General features: G+C 46.0%; 1 pseudogene; it reads right to left on the bottom strand.

Annotated features, from left to right (window-relative positions):
• Positions 1–12,250: 12,250 nt before the first annotated feature.
• Positions 12,251–12,364, bottom strand: LOC112549319 (annotated as a pseudogene).
• Between the last annotated feature and the right edge of the window lie 2,262 nt (positions 12,365–14,626).

Raw genomic sequence — 14,626 nt, 5'->3', positions numbered from 1 at the left:
GGCTGTGCAATGACGTCAGCCAGTGCCTTCAGTACCCTTGGATGGAGCTCATCCGGGCCTGCCGACTTAAAGGCATCCAGTTCCTCCAAGTTTTATTAGTAGCTTCAGAGATGCTCAACAGCTGAATACATTGGAGACAAAGTAATATACCTGAGGATGCCTTTTAATTTGGGAGTAATTAAGAGTGCAGACAAGAAAACCCCCAACAAACTCAGAGATTTCCATGTCACCAAAGACTGCAAACTCATACCATTTGGTCTTGTCAGGTGGTTAGAGTTATCTTGTCATTATGAACTGTTAGAACCTGATCTTGCAAACACTTGCTAATTTGGGTAGTCCATAGTCATGTGGATCCACTAGAGGTCTGAAGGACCCAGACCTGTATTCTAGTTAAGGTTTCATTGAATGTTCCCTTTTCCTTTAAAAAAAACCCAAAGGAAACAAACAAAAAAACCCCCAAAGTTGTCATTCTCACCAACCCACTCCAGGGTCCTACAATATTGCTAGAGCTTTGTATAAACCTGGCTTCCCTTTCAGCAAGTCAGAGTTGAGGAAGACAATGAAAGTTTTCTCTTTCAAGTCATGGGGGGAGACAGGACAGACTAACTGTAGTCGTGCATAAGCCCGTGCAGCATGAACTATAGACGACAAAACAGCACTATAACTTGAATCAAGCATATGGTATCCAAAGCATAACCAAACTGCAGGGAAAGTGTGGATGTCAGGCTTGGCCATTTTCAGGGAACCTAAGTCAAAACTGCAGAAATATGACCAAACAGCAAGCCAAGAACCTGTACCCTAAATACTGTATTCTAAAGAAGGAGTCCAGGGGAGTGGGCTGTACTTTAAGGAGGCCCTTTTAAGGTGCAGGAGCAAGCTATCTCAATGTGATGGATAAATAGAAGTGGAACAGGAGAAAAACCTAGCTAGACAGCAGTCTCTTCAATGAGTTGAATGTCAAAAAGGAATCCTATAAAAAATGGAAATTTGGTCATAGTATCAGGAAGGAGTACAAAAGTAATGCACAGGCAAGCAGGGAGAAAATTAGGAAGGCCAATGCACCATTTGAGATGCAGCTGGCAAGGGACATAAAAAGCAATAAAAAGGGATTCTACCAGTATGTTAAAAGTAAGAGGAAGACCAGAGAAATCATATGTACCTTATGGAATGAGAAAGGCAATCTCATTACAGATGATGCAGATAAGGCTGAAGTATTTAATGCCTTTTCTTTTCCTTTGGTGTTCACAAATACATTTGGAAAACAAAGGTTCCTTGGGTGAATTTGATATCTTTTATTAGACCAACCCAAATAGTCCATCCCTCCATCCAGGAAGAGCACACACCAACTGCTGAAACTTCCTTAGCCTGACGAAGGGTTTTTGAACCCAAAAGCTTGCTTAATAACTATTCTCTAACTATTTGGGTTGGTCTAATAAAAGATATCAAATTCACCCAAGGAACCTTGTTTGGAAAACAAATGCATTTGGCAGCAAAGATAGGGAAGCAGACAAACAGCCTAGAGTAATGGCAGAAGAGATTAGGGAGTTCTTAGAGAAGTTAGAGATGCTTTTAAGTCAGCAAGGTTGGATGGGATACCACCCTATGGTACTGAAGAAATTGGCTGAGGTAATTTTGGAGTAATTGGCTATCCTCTCTGAGAACTCATGGAGATTGGGTGAAGTCTGGTGACTGGAAAAGGCCAAATATAGTGCCCATCTTCAAGAATTATTACAATTGCATCCTAAAACATTAATAACAAAGGTGACCAAATGTATTAATAGTTATTTTGTTATAATATATGTATTTTTGCTAACATGTTCAAATGATTATAGACACAATGATTATAGGCAGCCTTGAGGATGGAAAGAGGGAAACAAAAGAGTGAAACAGAAGAGCTACTATTAAGAATTACCTCCCGTTTGGTTTTGCTAAGGGCACTTGGTGCACAAATGGTACTTGCCGGAGTTTTTCCTCAGTTGACCATAGGGATCAATGTGGGAAATAAGGAAGGGACATTGGGGATAAAATGTCATTGAAATGAAAAATGTTAGCCTTGCATCAGTGGCTGATGCAAGGCTGTGTTGTATCTGCTCACACCTGATCTCCAGGCCAAGGGACAGGCCAGCATATTTCTCAATAGACTTCAAAGAGCTAGCAAGTCACAAAACACTCAGGCTCCCAAATGTGGAGCCTCTGTTGAGGCTCCTGAGAAAAGAGATAATTTTCAAGTAAATTCTACAGGGTGGTACACCAAGCTATAAGAAGAGTATAATTTTTCTACTAAATTATAAGAAATTCAATGAATCATTTTCCTTTTATTCTAAAGATTAACTACATTCTTTCAAAACAACACAAACTGAAAAAGGAATTGCAGCAATTCCAGTTTGTGTTACTAGTCAGCTGAGCAAATGCAAAGCAAACTGGGCATACTTTAAAATAATAGGCTAATCTTTAGGGCAGATGCTCATTAGTACATTTTAAATTGCTGTGCTTGTTCTACAGTGCAGTATTTCCTCACAATTTCAGTAAGTATTTTCAAATTGTAAATCAGTTAACAAAACACAGTAAAAAAAAAAAAAAAAAGAACGTTTCTATCAGTTTCTTCTGTTTCCTGCCAGTCAGGCTGATTAGCTGGTTTATTTAGCTTTATGCCAAAGATAACATCAACAAAATGAGTTTCTTCTGAATAAAGAGTGATAAGGTAGCCTTGTGAAGTATAACTAAACCGATACAGATACTTACAGTAATTGTTTTTATGCTGCCAAATACTATTATTATCAATGATAAAACTGTGGCACAAAGTAAATAACTGACTTCTCATGATAGTCAGTGGCAGAGCTAGAACCTGGTTCCAGATTCTCTGATTCTTGTCTCCTGTGCTAATAAAAAAATTAGAAATGATGCTGACTGTATTTCTCACGTGAACCCTCAGTCTGAACCTATGTTAAGCACTGTACAGATACAACGTCAAAGCAAATATCCCACAGAAAATCCACTCCGAAGCCACTTACCTAAGGTGACATCTTGCCTACCTGCTTAAATCAAACATGCATGTGTTTGCACATGCCTCATCAGGATAGTTTTCTGTAGTTGGGGTAAACAGAACAGACATACTCAAAATGGGGTTTCTCAGGCTTAACTATAACAGAAATGAGGGTAATAAAGAAAGAAAGGGCCAGGAGACCAAGAAACAGAACTAAGATCTGATACCAGGGTACTCGGTTCAGAACTGGTGAATGGTCCATGGTAGAATTGAGGAGGAGGTATGCTGAAGTCAAGACTGGGTGAAACCTTTGGGCAAGGATTTTGCAGGATGTTCCATGTGCACAAAACAAGTCAGCACAGAAGAATGGAAAGACACAAAAGGAGACTCAATGACTAAAAGTTTTTTCAGGCGGCTATATTTAAGGTGTGTCTTTGTATACCAATGTAACTCAACTGTTCTCCCTCTAACCTGTCTTATTTTTCAAATAGAAATAAAAAGAAAATGGATTTGCACTCCTGTATTCACTCTTTATAAAAGTGTTTGTGAAGTATGCTTGAATGGTTTTCCCCTCTGAATGTTCTGAGTTTAGATACCTTTTTCATACTGATTTTTAAAATAACAGTTATGGTTGACAGCCAGAGACTAAGTAGGCTGATTTTCTGCCAGAAATCCCCATGGATTAAGCAGTTCAGGATTCTTCTTGGCCAAGAAAGGGTTTGATGAACTACCCCATCCATGTCAGAATAGGTTTTTACAGTGTGCAGATTTTTGGGGGTTATGATTTATATTCAGAACTTAACCCCCTACAGATGTGAGATGAAGACAATTTATGCTTGTGCGTCTTCTTTGGAACATTTGACTAAATAACATTGTTTTTTCAGAGTAGTGAGGAATATCTTCTGCCTTTGAAAGTGCTGGAGAGTAGTATGCAATTACCTATGCTGGAATGTGGCAAAGAGTATCAGGTGCGACAGAAAACAGCAAGCCTGTTTTCTGAAAGAGAATTGAATATGCACTTTTTAAATTAAAACCTAGACCTTAACATTTACTTCTTAGGAAGACTTTTGCTGCTACACTTATTGTTTTCCTTTTATTAACTTGGCCAACATCAATCAATGCCAATAAATGGAAGAATCTCTTAAAAGTAGGACTCTGTGGGGCTCTGCACAGTCAAATTGTGACAGTGCAAAAACCAAGCTTAATGAAACTGAGGCAGCATGCGGCAGAGGGTAGAAATCACACATAACAGACTGACATGATATAAGTAGTACCCTCCCAGAGAGGGTGTCAACTGGTTCAGCATTGCCACTGCAGTTTATATCTTCTAAATTCCCCCTTCCCTGTATGCATAGATACAAAATCTGTCTTTCTTGGGTGCACCACAAGCTATCAGCACCTGTTACTGACACTACATTGGACTTCATTAAATTCCTTTCAGCTGTCTGTCATGTTTGCTAGTTGTAGTCATCTAAGAAGGGTTATAACTTATAACATATGTAAACTAAGGATCCTCTGCTGGGGCTGTCTCATTTCAGCAAAGAACTCATAAAACACTTTGGCAGCTGAGCTCTCTAGTAAAATGGCAATATTTCTTTTGCAGTTCACCATATGAACCAGACTGAAAGCTCATGAGAGCAAGGACTGTCTCCATGTGTTTCTGCAGAGTACTGGGTGCACAGAGGCTGTTCCAAAAAGGCTTTGGAGGGCCCAAGGGATTTGGGTAGTGCAGCAGTGCCCCTTTTCCTGTATCAGAAAAACCCTTCTGTTAATACCCAGCTAAAAAGGAGTTGTGTAAGTAGGATCTCCAGGGACCCAGATCATGGATCTTTTTCATAGATTCATAGATTGTAAGGCTGGAAGGGACCTTGGAAGATTATTGGTCCAGCCCCCTGCACCAAACAGGAAAGATAACTGGGGATCAGTTGACCCCAGCAAGGTGACTGTCTAGTCTCCTCTTGAAGATTTCCAGGGTAGGTGATTGCACCACCTCTGGAGGGAACTTATTCCACAGTCTGGACACTCTGACTGTGAAGAAGTTTTTCCTGATGTTGAGTCCGAAACATGGGCGACTGGTGCCTATTGAGTCAGGGGGGTGAGGGGGCATATGCCCCCCCCTCCCAACACTAGTCAGCGACAGGAGGGGAGGGTCCCCTGCCAGCTATCACACTGATGGGGGAGGGGGGCCATGGCCAATACCACTCACCAAAAAGCAGTACCACTTCTGGAAGTTCCTCAGCCACTTCTGGAAGTGGCACAGTCGCTTTTGCTGGAGGCCGTGCTCCCCAGCTGGCATGTGCAGGAGGGTCATTGGCGCTCCCGCCTGCTCCCCTGCCTGTCGCCTAAACAGGGAGTGCAGCCTGAAAGGGGGTGCACTGGCACTCTCAGGGGGTGCATCACTGGCCTGAATCAATCTTCTAGGAGTTTGTGGCCATTACTCCTGATTTTCCCCAAGGGTGCCCTGGTGAACAGTTGCTCACCAAGCCCTCAGTGTTGAACTCCATCAGATTACGATCCGCCCAATTTGCTAGCCTGTCTAGGTCCACTTGTATCTGTAACCTATCTTCAAGTGTGACCACACTCCCCATAACTTGGTGCTGTCCACAAACTTGGCCAGTGAGCTCTTCACCCCCACACCCAAATCATTAATAGCTGTTGGAAGGGAAGAAGTCAGACCAGGAGGATGAGTAGAGTGGAAAGAGGAAGACATAGTGCTTTGGATCAGTTCTAATGATAAGATATATCTGCAGTGTCCTTGCCTACAGGAGGATTTGATCCTGCACCTGCTGACATCAATGACAGCCATTTGTTTAAAAAATAGGGTTTGGCCCCATTGCCTGCCCCTGGCCTGAGGCATGAAATTACAGTAGATGTGCCTAAAAAGGAATGGAGTATTTGTAATCCCTATTGAAGTAAATGGGTTCAGGGTACCTTGTAGCTTTCTGTAGGTAAGACTGGTATGAGGCATAGGGGTTCTATAATCTGATACAGTGAATTCCCAGAAGATGTTTGCAAATTAATAAATCCCATGATACCATCCAAAGCTGAGTCCACATGAGCAGGGGCGTGCCCACAAATACTAGCAGCATAAATTTGTAGGCTGATTTTCCCTATACATCCCTGCCCATGTGCTTTGCAGCAGGACACATTGTCCCGCTGCTGAATGTGCTACAGGGGGGAGGGAGGGGGGACCCTGGCTGGGGCATAGGGTGTCTGAGCAGGAACTAGCCATCCCCTGTACTGAGGCACCCTATGTCCCAGCCAGCCAGGGAGCATCATGTGGAGATTGGGGGAGCAGCCAGCCCAGGGCTGCCTGCTCCCCCATCTTTGCACACTGCAGAGCCCCCATGCTGAGGCACCTGCCCCCCAGCCAGCCACTCCCTGTCTGGCTGGAGCACAGTGTGCCTCCAGACAGGGGAGCAGGCAGCTTTGGGCTGGCTGCTCCCCTGTCTCCACGTGCCTCATCACAGAGGCTCAGCAGTGAATTCCCCACACTGAGGCATATAGAGACAGGGGAGCAGCCAGCCAGTGGTGATGTGTAGGGGGTGCATGGGGGTACACGTGCACCCCCTGTCAACCAGTACTCCTGGGCAGGGGGGCAGACGAGAGCTCTGGTGCCCGCCCTGAGAGCGCCGGCCAGGGAATGCACCAGGAGAAGCGGTCCCCCCACGGCTGATCCCGCCAACCCAGAAGTGCCAGCAGCATGCCCGGCAGTGCCAGTGGCGCACTGCTGCCAGTTGTGGGTCGGCAGGATCAGCCGGAGCAGGGGGACCCTTCCATCAGTTGGCAGGATTGGCTGCCGGGGAACCCCTCCAGTCGCTGACTGTCCAGTCATGGGGGGAGGGGGGCAAGTGCCCCCCTGACTCAAGAGGCACCAGTCACCCATGCAGCCATCCCAGGGCTGCCTGCTCCCCTATCTTGAGGCACCATGCACCCCAGCCAGCCACGGAGTAGCCAGCTGGGGTGCAGGGTGTTTTAGCATGGGGGCTCCACAGCACATAGAGATGGGAAAGCAGGCAGCCCTGGGCTGCCTACTTCCTGTCTCTGCATTTGTTCCATTGCTCACCACATTGGCGTGGGTTGTGCCGCTTTTTTCCAGGATTTTTTTTTTTTGCTACCAGGAAATCCCAGTAGCAAATTTTGCCCTGGCCCTGCAAATTAGTAGTGCCACACAGTGCCACAAACCACATATGCCTGCACATCTGGACCCAGCCCAAGTGTCTGTCTTGACTTTAACCCTGCATCCAGCTTTAAAGCATACTTCGCTTTTACAAGGAATGAATACAACAGAGCAAATCCATTTTCTTTTTAATCTCCATTAGAAAAATAAGCCAGGTTAGAGAATGAACAATTGAGTTACATTGGTATACAAAGACACACCTTAAATATAGCCCCTGAAAAAAAACTACTAGTCATGAGTCTTCTTTTGTGTCTTTCCAGTCTTCTTCCATGATGACTTGTACACATGGAACATCCTTCAAAATCCTTGCCTGCAGCTATCACCCAGTCTTGACCTTAACATCCCTCCTCATTACTCAGTTCTACCATGGACCATTCACCAGTTTTGAACTGAATACCCTGGTATCAGATCTTAGTTCTGTTTCTTGGGTTCTTGACCCTTTCTTTCTTAATCACCCTCATTTATGTTATAGCTAAGCTTGAGACTTGCCTCAAAGGCCCTTACTAACCTGAATGACCTTTAAACCATTTCAGCACACCCACTGACTTTAAAGGGATTATTTGAACAAGGAAAGGTTTTTTGGCTTTGACTCTTAAATGGTAGTGGTAGGCTCTAACTGGGGCCTTCAATATTCCCCTCTTCAGGGAGACTTTGGATGTGTTTGTTTGTCTGACATGAACTTTCAGTTGTTTCCAAATAATAACCAGTAAAACTAATTAGAATTAAAAAAAATCCTTGTTGTATAAGATCAAGTGAAATGCAATGTAATGGTATTGCTTTTAAAGCTCCCACTGCAGGTGTCCTAGTAGCAGCAGCAGCACAGACTATCCATCATGATTTTTAAAAACTTCTTCCCTAATGGTTTAATAGTGCCTGTGCCCTGTTTCCAATGCTGCTCCCATCCTGCTGCTCTATAGAGTACCCACACCACTGGTGGTGCAACTAGTCGAAATTTTAAGAATATGCAAATCTAGGTAAAGCCTACTGGAGCTAAAGCAATAAATGCCATTAATGTGTATTAGCTAATTCCGCACAGAAGGTAAGACAAGGCAGCACCTATGATGGTTCAGAGACATGAGTTTTTCATAGGCAAATAGGTTGTTGCCTATGAAAGCTCAGGCCTCTCTGAACTACTTAGTCTCTAAAAGCATTTTTACACACATTTCAGGGGTGGGGGGTGGCACTTGAACTAGAACAGCTTTGAGAGCTGCTCTAATTCAAGTGCTGCCGCATCTCGTGTATCAGTGTCCCGACACTTAAGAATGGTGCTGGGGGCACTTGAACTAAAGCTTGCTTAACAAGCTTCAGTTCAATCACCCCCACCATCATTTTTAAACTTTAGAACACTAATACACAAGACTCAGGAGGCTGCTCAAGCATGCTAATTGCCACGCTCCAGCAGACTCGACTTGATTAATTGAGCCTGCTCCAATGCATTATAATTCCAGCATGTTGGAGCAGCCTCTACGCTCATGTACAGGCACCCTAATGTGCCATCCCTACTGCCCTGCCTTCTGCCTACTTAAGACTAACACAACCAACCACATCTGTGCTAATTTCATACATTACAGTTATTCTATGTTTTCCCTTTACACTTCAGTGCAATATTGTGAAAAACTGAGTCCTTCAGCAGAGCTAAGTAGTGCCATTTTTATGGGCGACTGGTGCCTCCTGAATCTGGGGGGGCACCTAATCCCTGAGGGGGGGGTCCCCTGATTGCTGAGCAACTGATGTCAGTGGCGGGGGGGGGGGCTGGGGGGGGGGGGCCCCCCTGCCCCCCTAATGTGTCACCTATGGCCATTTTTTATTATTTTCTGTTGAAGTGAAATCTGAACAGCCCTTTTATTTCACAAGCTGATCAAAATGTCATGATGCAACCAGTTGTCTCTGATTAGAAAGGAAAACGAAATGGAGATTTAGGATTGAGTTCCATGCTGATGTAAGTGGGTGCTTTCCACTGAGTTCAGCAGAGTTGTGCTCCTATAGATCAGAGGTGAATTTGGCCCTTAAACTAAAAGGGTGCTTTGGAAAATGAAATTCATTTTCCTGAAAGAGGTGAAATGTTTCACCTCCAGTTGAACAGCAACATGTTTCTAAATGGAAAGCAATAATTTAGCCATAAAAAGATAATGATTTTAAAAAGCATTTTAATGGCTTATGCCTGGCCATTAGCAAATGCTTCCAACCAGCCACTGAATAATCATCACCTCTATTTCCATAGCACCTGAGGGCAAGTGGTAAGCAGTGACCACCTGCAGAAGCCAGCAGTGGCAGCCAATCTCAGGGGGAGCACGTGTGCCCCCATGGCCCCCCCCACGAGCCGCCTATGAAGCTCAACATGGATTAGAAGCCCATGGTGTTTCCCATTCCCTTTCCTGGTCAGCATCTATATGTGCACTGCTGTGCAGTAGCTACTGTGCAGTTAATCTAATACCTGTGGCTGCTTGCAGATGTAAAAAAAAAAGTTAAAAACGCACTTTACCAGAAGAAGCAGTGCGGTAGATCAACCTGGCTTTGCAGTGTCTGTGTAGATCAGACATTTCAGCTGGGCTTTTTGGTGCTTTTATCGAATAGCTGATTCAATCAGTGATTCAATAAAAGGACCAAAAAAGCCCGACTAAAGCACCCGATCCATACAGACATTGGGCAAGCCAGGTCCAACTAACGTGCCTCTTCTAGACATGCTGTGGGCTTGGCACGTGAGCCTGTAGAGTTTAAAGTGCTGGTGTTTTGTTTTGTTTTTAATGTCTGAAAGCAGCCTCTCTTTCTCAGTACTAGCAAACCATGCGTTATGCTAATTTACTGTGCAGTAAGTCCTGCGCACATGTAGATGGTGATGTTTTACTGCTCATTAGTCTAAGGTGCAATAAAGAACTACGTCCACAGAGGACAAAAAGGATGGCCCCAAAGATTTTACATGTTGATGTCTCCTTCCTGCCCTCTACCCTGAAGAATGGAAATAATGAAAAAAAAAATCGACACTCCTCATTCCCTTTCCCCACATGTCCCCACTAAGCATACACCTGGGCAAACATGCAGGTAGAATTTTGCAAAGCTATATAAAAAGCTATTAATTATTACAAAAACTCTTCAGATTTTCCTACTATGCTTTGTTTTCACAAGTTTTTATAATGCTCAAATCTTGCAGGAATTCAGACTTCTGCCCCTGGAGTGAAACTTGTGTGTGTTTGGTCTTAACTCAGGATTGATTTCTCTTCCTTCATAAGTCATTATTTGTGTTAGAATAGCACCTAACCAATTAGGGATCAATTGTGCTTGGTGCTATAGAAAATTATACTAATAAATCTGATTTAACTGCTGCTTTGGCCAAAACCATGCCCTGGTAGAGTGCATGTTCAGCCATCTCATGGGACACTGGTGGTCCCTCACCACCTGCCCCATGCTGCTATAAACAGCATGGCTGTGGCCTGGGTCCCAGGGCGCCGGGATGTCCATCAATTACCGTATAAAGGGCATAGGCTTGCAGGCACTGCCGGACTGATGCCTGCAAAGCCTTGACCTATATGTGGCACTGCTGTGCTGACCAGTTGTGCCCTTGCTCCCACATCCAGCCTGACAACACCTCATAGGTGTGGGTGTTGGAGCACCTGCCCCACCTGAACTGGTGCTGCACCTCTGCCTCACCCTACAGCATCATGAAATCACTAGTCTCTTCCTTGAACCAGTTGGGGCCCCAGGTGGCAAGCACAGGCTTGGGCACAGGCCTGGGCAAGAAGGATGCCATCGGGGATACTGTGCCAGCTTTCCGGGACTCTGTGTGGCTGTCCCTGTGCTGCTGGGCCTGGACAGCTGCCTGCAGCACCCAGCATAGGCACATGGCATGGGACTGGCAGCTGCATAGTAGAAGCAATGCCTCGCAGCATCTCCAGACTCTGGGCGGGTTGCTGGGGGTGGGCTGCAGGCAAATGGAGCTGGCACTGCCAGCTACAAGCTGGCTGCAGCTAGGCCTGGGAGCTGACATGCCTGGAAGGAGGCTGCAGCAGCCTGCAGCAGCCTGCGGGCCTGGACAGTGTGCGCTTGGCAGCTGCACAGCAGTGCAGTGCCAAGCAATGGCACTGGGGTGCAGGCAGGCTGGTGAGGCTAGCCTGGAACCTGGTTGGGGGAACACAGGGGCCTGGAGTGGCCTCAGGCTCCCTGCTGGTGTGCCCCAGGGGCTGCCATAGAAGCAGCCCAGCCCTGGGGCAGGAAAGGCTCCCAGCCCAGAGCTGTGGGACTAGTCTTAGGCCAGCTCCGCAATTGGCAGGGATAACCTGGGAGTAAGCTTGCTCCTGGGTAACGTCTACATGTGTGTAACTGCACAGTAACTAATCATGCATAAATTTGCTACTTGCATTTTCAGGTAACAAATTAACACATAATTAGGGGGTTTTACTGTGCAGTAAGCACATACACATGTAGGCGTGTGCGTTTACTGTATACTAACTAGCTTACTGAGCAGTTAAGCATCTTGTGTAGACGCACCCAGGATTTAAGTTAATAGACTGCCATGCCACCCAGGAGGTATGCACTAGGGGTGTGCGAAACTTTGGTCACCAATTCAATTCAGATAATATTTAGTTTGATTTGGCAGCCTAATCATCAAATCCGAATCAAATCGGGAGACCCATAAAAAGTTCTGAATCGATTTGAAGCATCCACATTGATTCGGAAAAAGATTCAACGATTCAGAAAAGGCGGTCTTGTGGGGAAACAGAAACTAAGAAGAGGGACAGGGGCAGGAGGAGGGGAAAGACTGCTCTGATATTGACATCTGTAGTTTGCCAGTGACTGTGATCTTTCCCTGAGCTCCCTTCCAATAACAGTGCTCTGGGGGAGGGATGTAGAAACAGCATATAAGGCTCTGTGTGAAGCTTTTCTGTCCCTTTTGTGAACTGTCTGTCTGGAAGCAACAGCGTGTAAAAGCTGCAGCGGCTGGCTTTCTAGTCAGCCTCTTCACTCTTTTGCTAGTCTCTTTATCTAGTCTCTCTATCTAGTAAACAGATAGAAGATACAGTAAACAGATAGAAGAAGATATAGTAAATACATAGAAGACAGTAAACACACATATATTAAACAGATAGAAGAAGAAATATTGCATATAGAAAATATATTACACACACATATATTAAACACATACAAGATATTACAGCTGATAAGAACAGGTTCTACACTTGATCTTAGCCTATAAAAGGCCGAGACACACACACACATTTTCCAGCACAGCAAACATTATGAAACATGCTGGAAAGGCAGGTGCCAGGTCTTCTGGCAGGGGAGGGAGAGGGGTTAGAGGGGGTAGGGGGATACCTGACCCTGCACCACCTCCACTAACACCCAAAATAGCCTCCAGCACCAGCATGGCAGTCTCCTCCACCCCAATTTTAGCTCCCAGCATGACCCTCCCAGTGCCAGTAGAGGAGCTGGATCTGGAACCAGAGCTCAGTGCCATAGCCAGGGAAATTCTGGGGAAGGAGGGAGAATCTGAGTCTGTGCTCCACACTCTCAAAGTTCCCCTAGAGCCAGGTCTCCTTCATTGGAAGGCACTTTGGAGGAGGTTATGGGGGCAGGCAGCTCAGCTTCCTCTGTTGTTGTGCTTATGTCTGCTGAGGAGGGGGATAAGGCAGAATCCCCACCCTCAACCCAGAAGCAAGGGGGTAGTGTAGTGTGGGATCATTTTTGAGTTGGCAGATGATCCCAAGTATGCTACTACTTGCCAGCACTGCTGAAGGCAGATCAACTGGGGCAAGGAGGTGAAACACTTCACCACCACAGCGATGCTGCTGCGTCTGAGGAGGCAGCACCCCCTTGCCCTTCCTCCTCCTCAGCCTGGCACCAGTGCAAGCATGTCCAAAGGGAAGTCCCCCTTTTGTTTCAAAGCCCTCATCCCCACAAAGCAGAGGCAGGTCACCCTGGAGCAGTGAGGGAAAGCCACAGACAAAGTGGGGCGCATTGCAAGGGCGAGTGAGGTCATCCAGAACACTGGGGAGATGCTTGATCTGGATGGCCAGCCCTTCTCCTTTTTTGAGTGTCCAGGGTTCAGGTGGCTCATGGCACTCGTGACCTATCTTACCAAGTTCCCACATGCAGCACCTTAAGCAGGACGGTGGCACCCCCCCTGTATGAGGCATGTAGGGAGTACTCAAGGGAGGAACTGTGCAAGGCAGGTTCGCAGTTGGCCTTGCACTTCACCTCAGACATCTGGAGCAGCAAGGGTGGAGTTCATGCCTACCTCTCCCTCAGAGGCCACTGATGTGACCAGTCAGGCCATCAGTGGGCTCTCCTTCAAGTCAAGGTGATGGATGAGTCCCACACAGCAACAGAGATCATGGGGGCCATGAACCACTTGGTGCAGGGGTGGCTCATTGGGCAGGGTGAGCTCACCCGCGGGTTCATGGTCACCGGCAATGGGGGCAATATGGTCAAGATGGCCCGTGATGCCAGCTTTGTTGGCATCCACTGTGTGGCACACAAGGTCCACCTCATTGTTAGGGATGCCTTGGAGGGGGACAGGGTTGCCGGTGACAGCACCAGCACCACCAGCAAGCTCATTTCAAAATGCAGAAAGGTGGCAGGCTACTTCTACCGGAGCATCAAGGAGGGGAAGATGCAGTGGGACAAACAAGCAGAGCTGAATATCCTGCAGCACAAAATCATGCAAGATGTGGAGACTCGGTGGAACTCCACATACCTGATGCTCGAAAGGCTGGCTCGGGGAGATTGGGATCAGGTGTTTTGTAAATTCCCTTTGAGGATCAGGACTGAGAGATAGGAGAGAGTGGTTTTCTTATGAGAAATGCCCCTACTGGTAATTGGGTGTTCTTGTCTTTAATAGATGTCTGGTGTGCATTTATTCTGGTGTTGTTTGGTCTCTCCTACGTATTTTCCATCAGGGTATTTGGTGCACTGGATGAGATACATAATGTTTCTGGAGGTGCAGCTGTAAGATCCAGGAACGGTGATGGTTCTGTTGTGGGATGTAGGAATTGTGGGGGTACTGGAGATGTGTTGGTGGGTTTTCCATTCTTGTCAGGGCATAATTTGGATCCATTTGGTGTGTTTTGGGCTGTAGGAAGTTTGCTTCTGGTGATGCGATTAGTGAAGTTTGGTGCTTGTTTGAATTTACAAAACACCTTTTGTAGACAAGCCTACAAACTGCACTTCATAAATCTACTGGATATAAAAACTCATGGACTCAGTATAGACATTTGATTTATGACACACTGTAACCTGTCTGACATCCGACTCCCCAGGTACCTCTCCACTTTTACTTGACTGCTACATCCCCTCTCGCCTCCCCACAGCCTGTCCCTCACCCCCTGATACCTCAGTTTACCTTTTCACTGACTGGCTTTCTTGCCTGCATTGCATGCCAGCCTCTGGCTTCTTTACTATTCCTTCCATCCAGGAAGAGCACACACATCAACTACAGATGCTTCCTCAGCCTAATGAAAGGTTTTTAAATC

The sequence above is a fragment of the Alligator sinensis genome, unplaced genomic scaffold, assembly GCF_000455745.1.
Source record: "Alligator sinensis unplaced genomic scaffold, ASM45574v1 scaffold125_1, whole genome shotgun sequence".
Taxonomy (NCBI): domain Eukaryota; kingdom Metazoa; phylum Chordata; order Crocodylia; family Alligatoridae; genus Alligator; species Alligator sinensis.
This window is presented reverse-complemented; position numbering and strand designations above follow the sequence as displayed.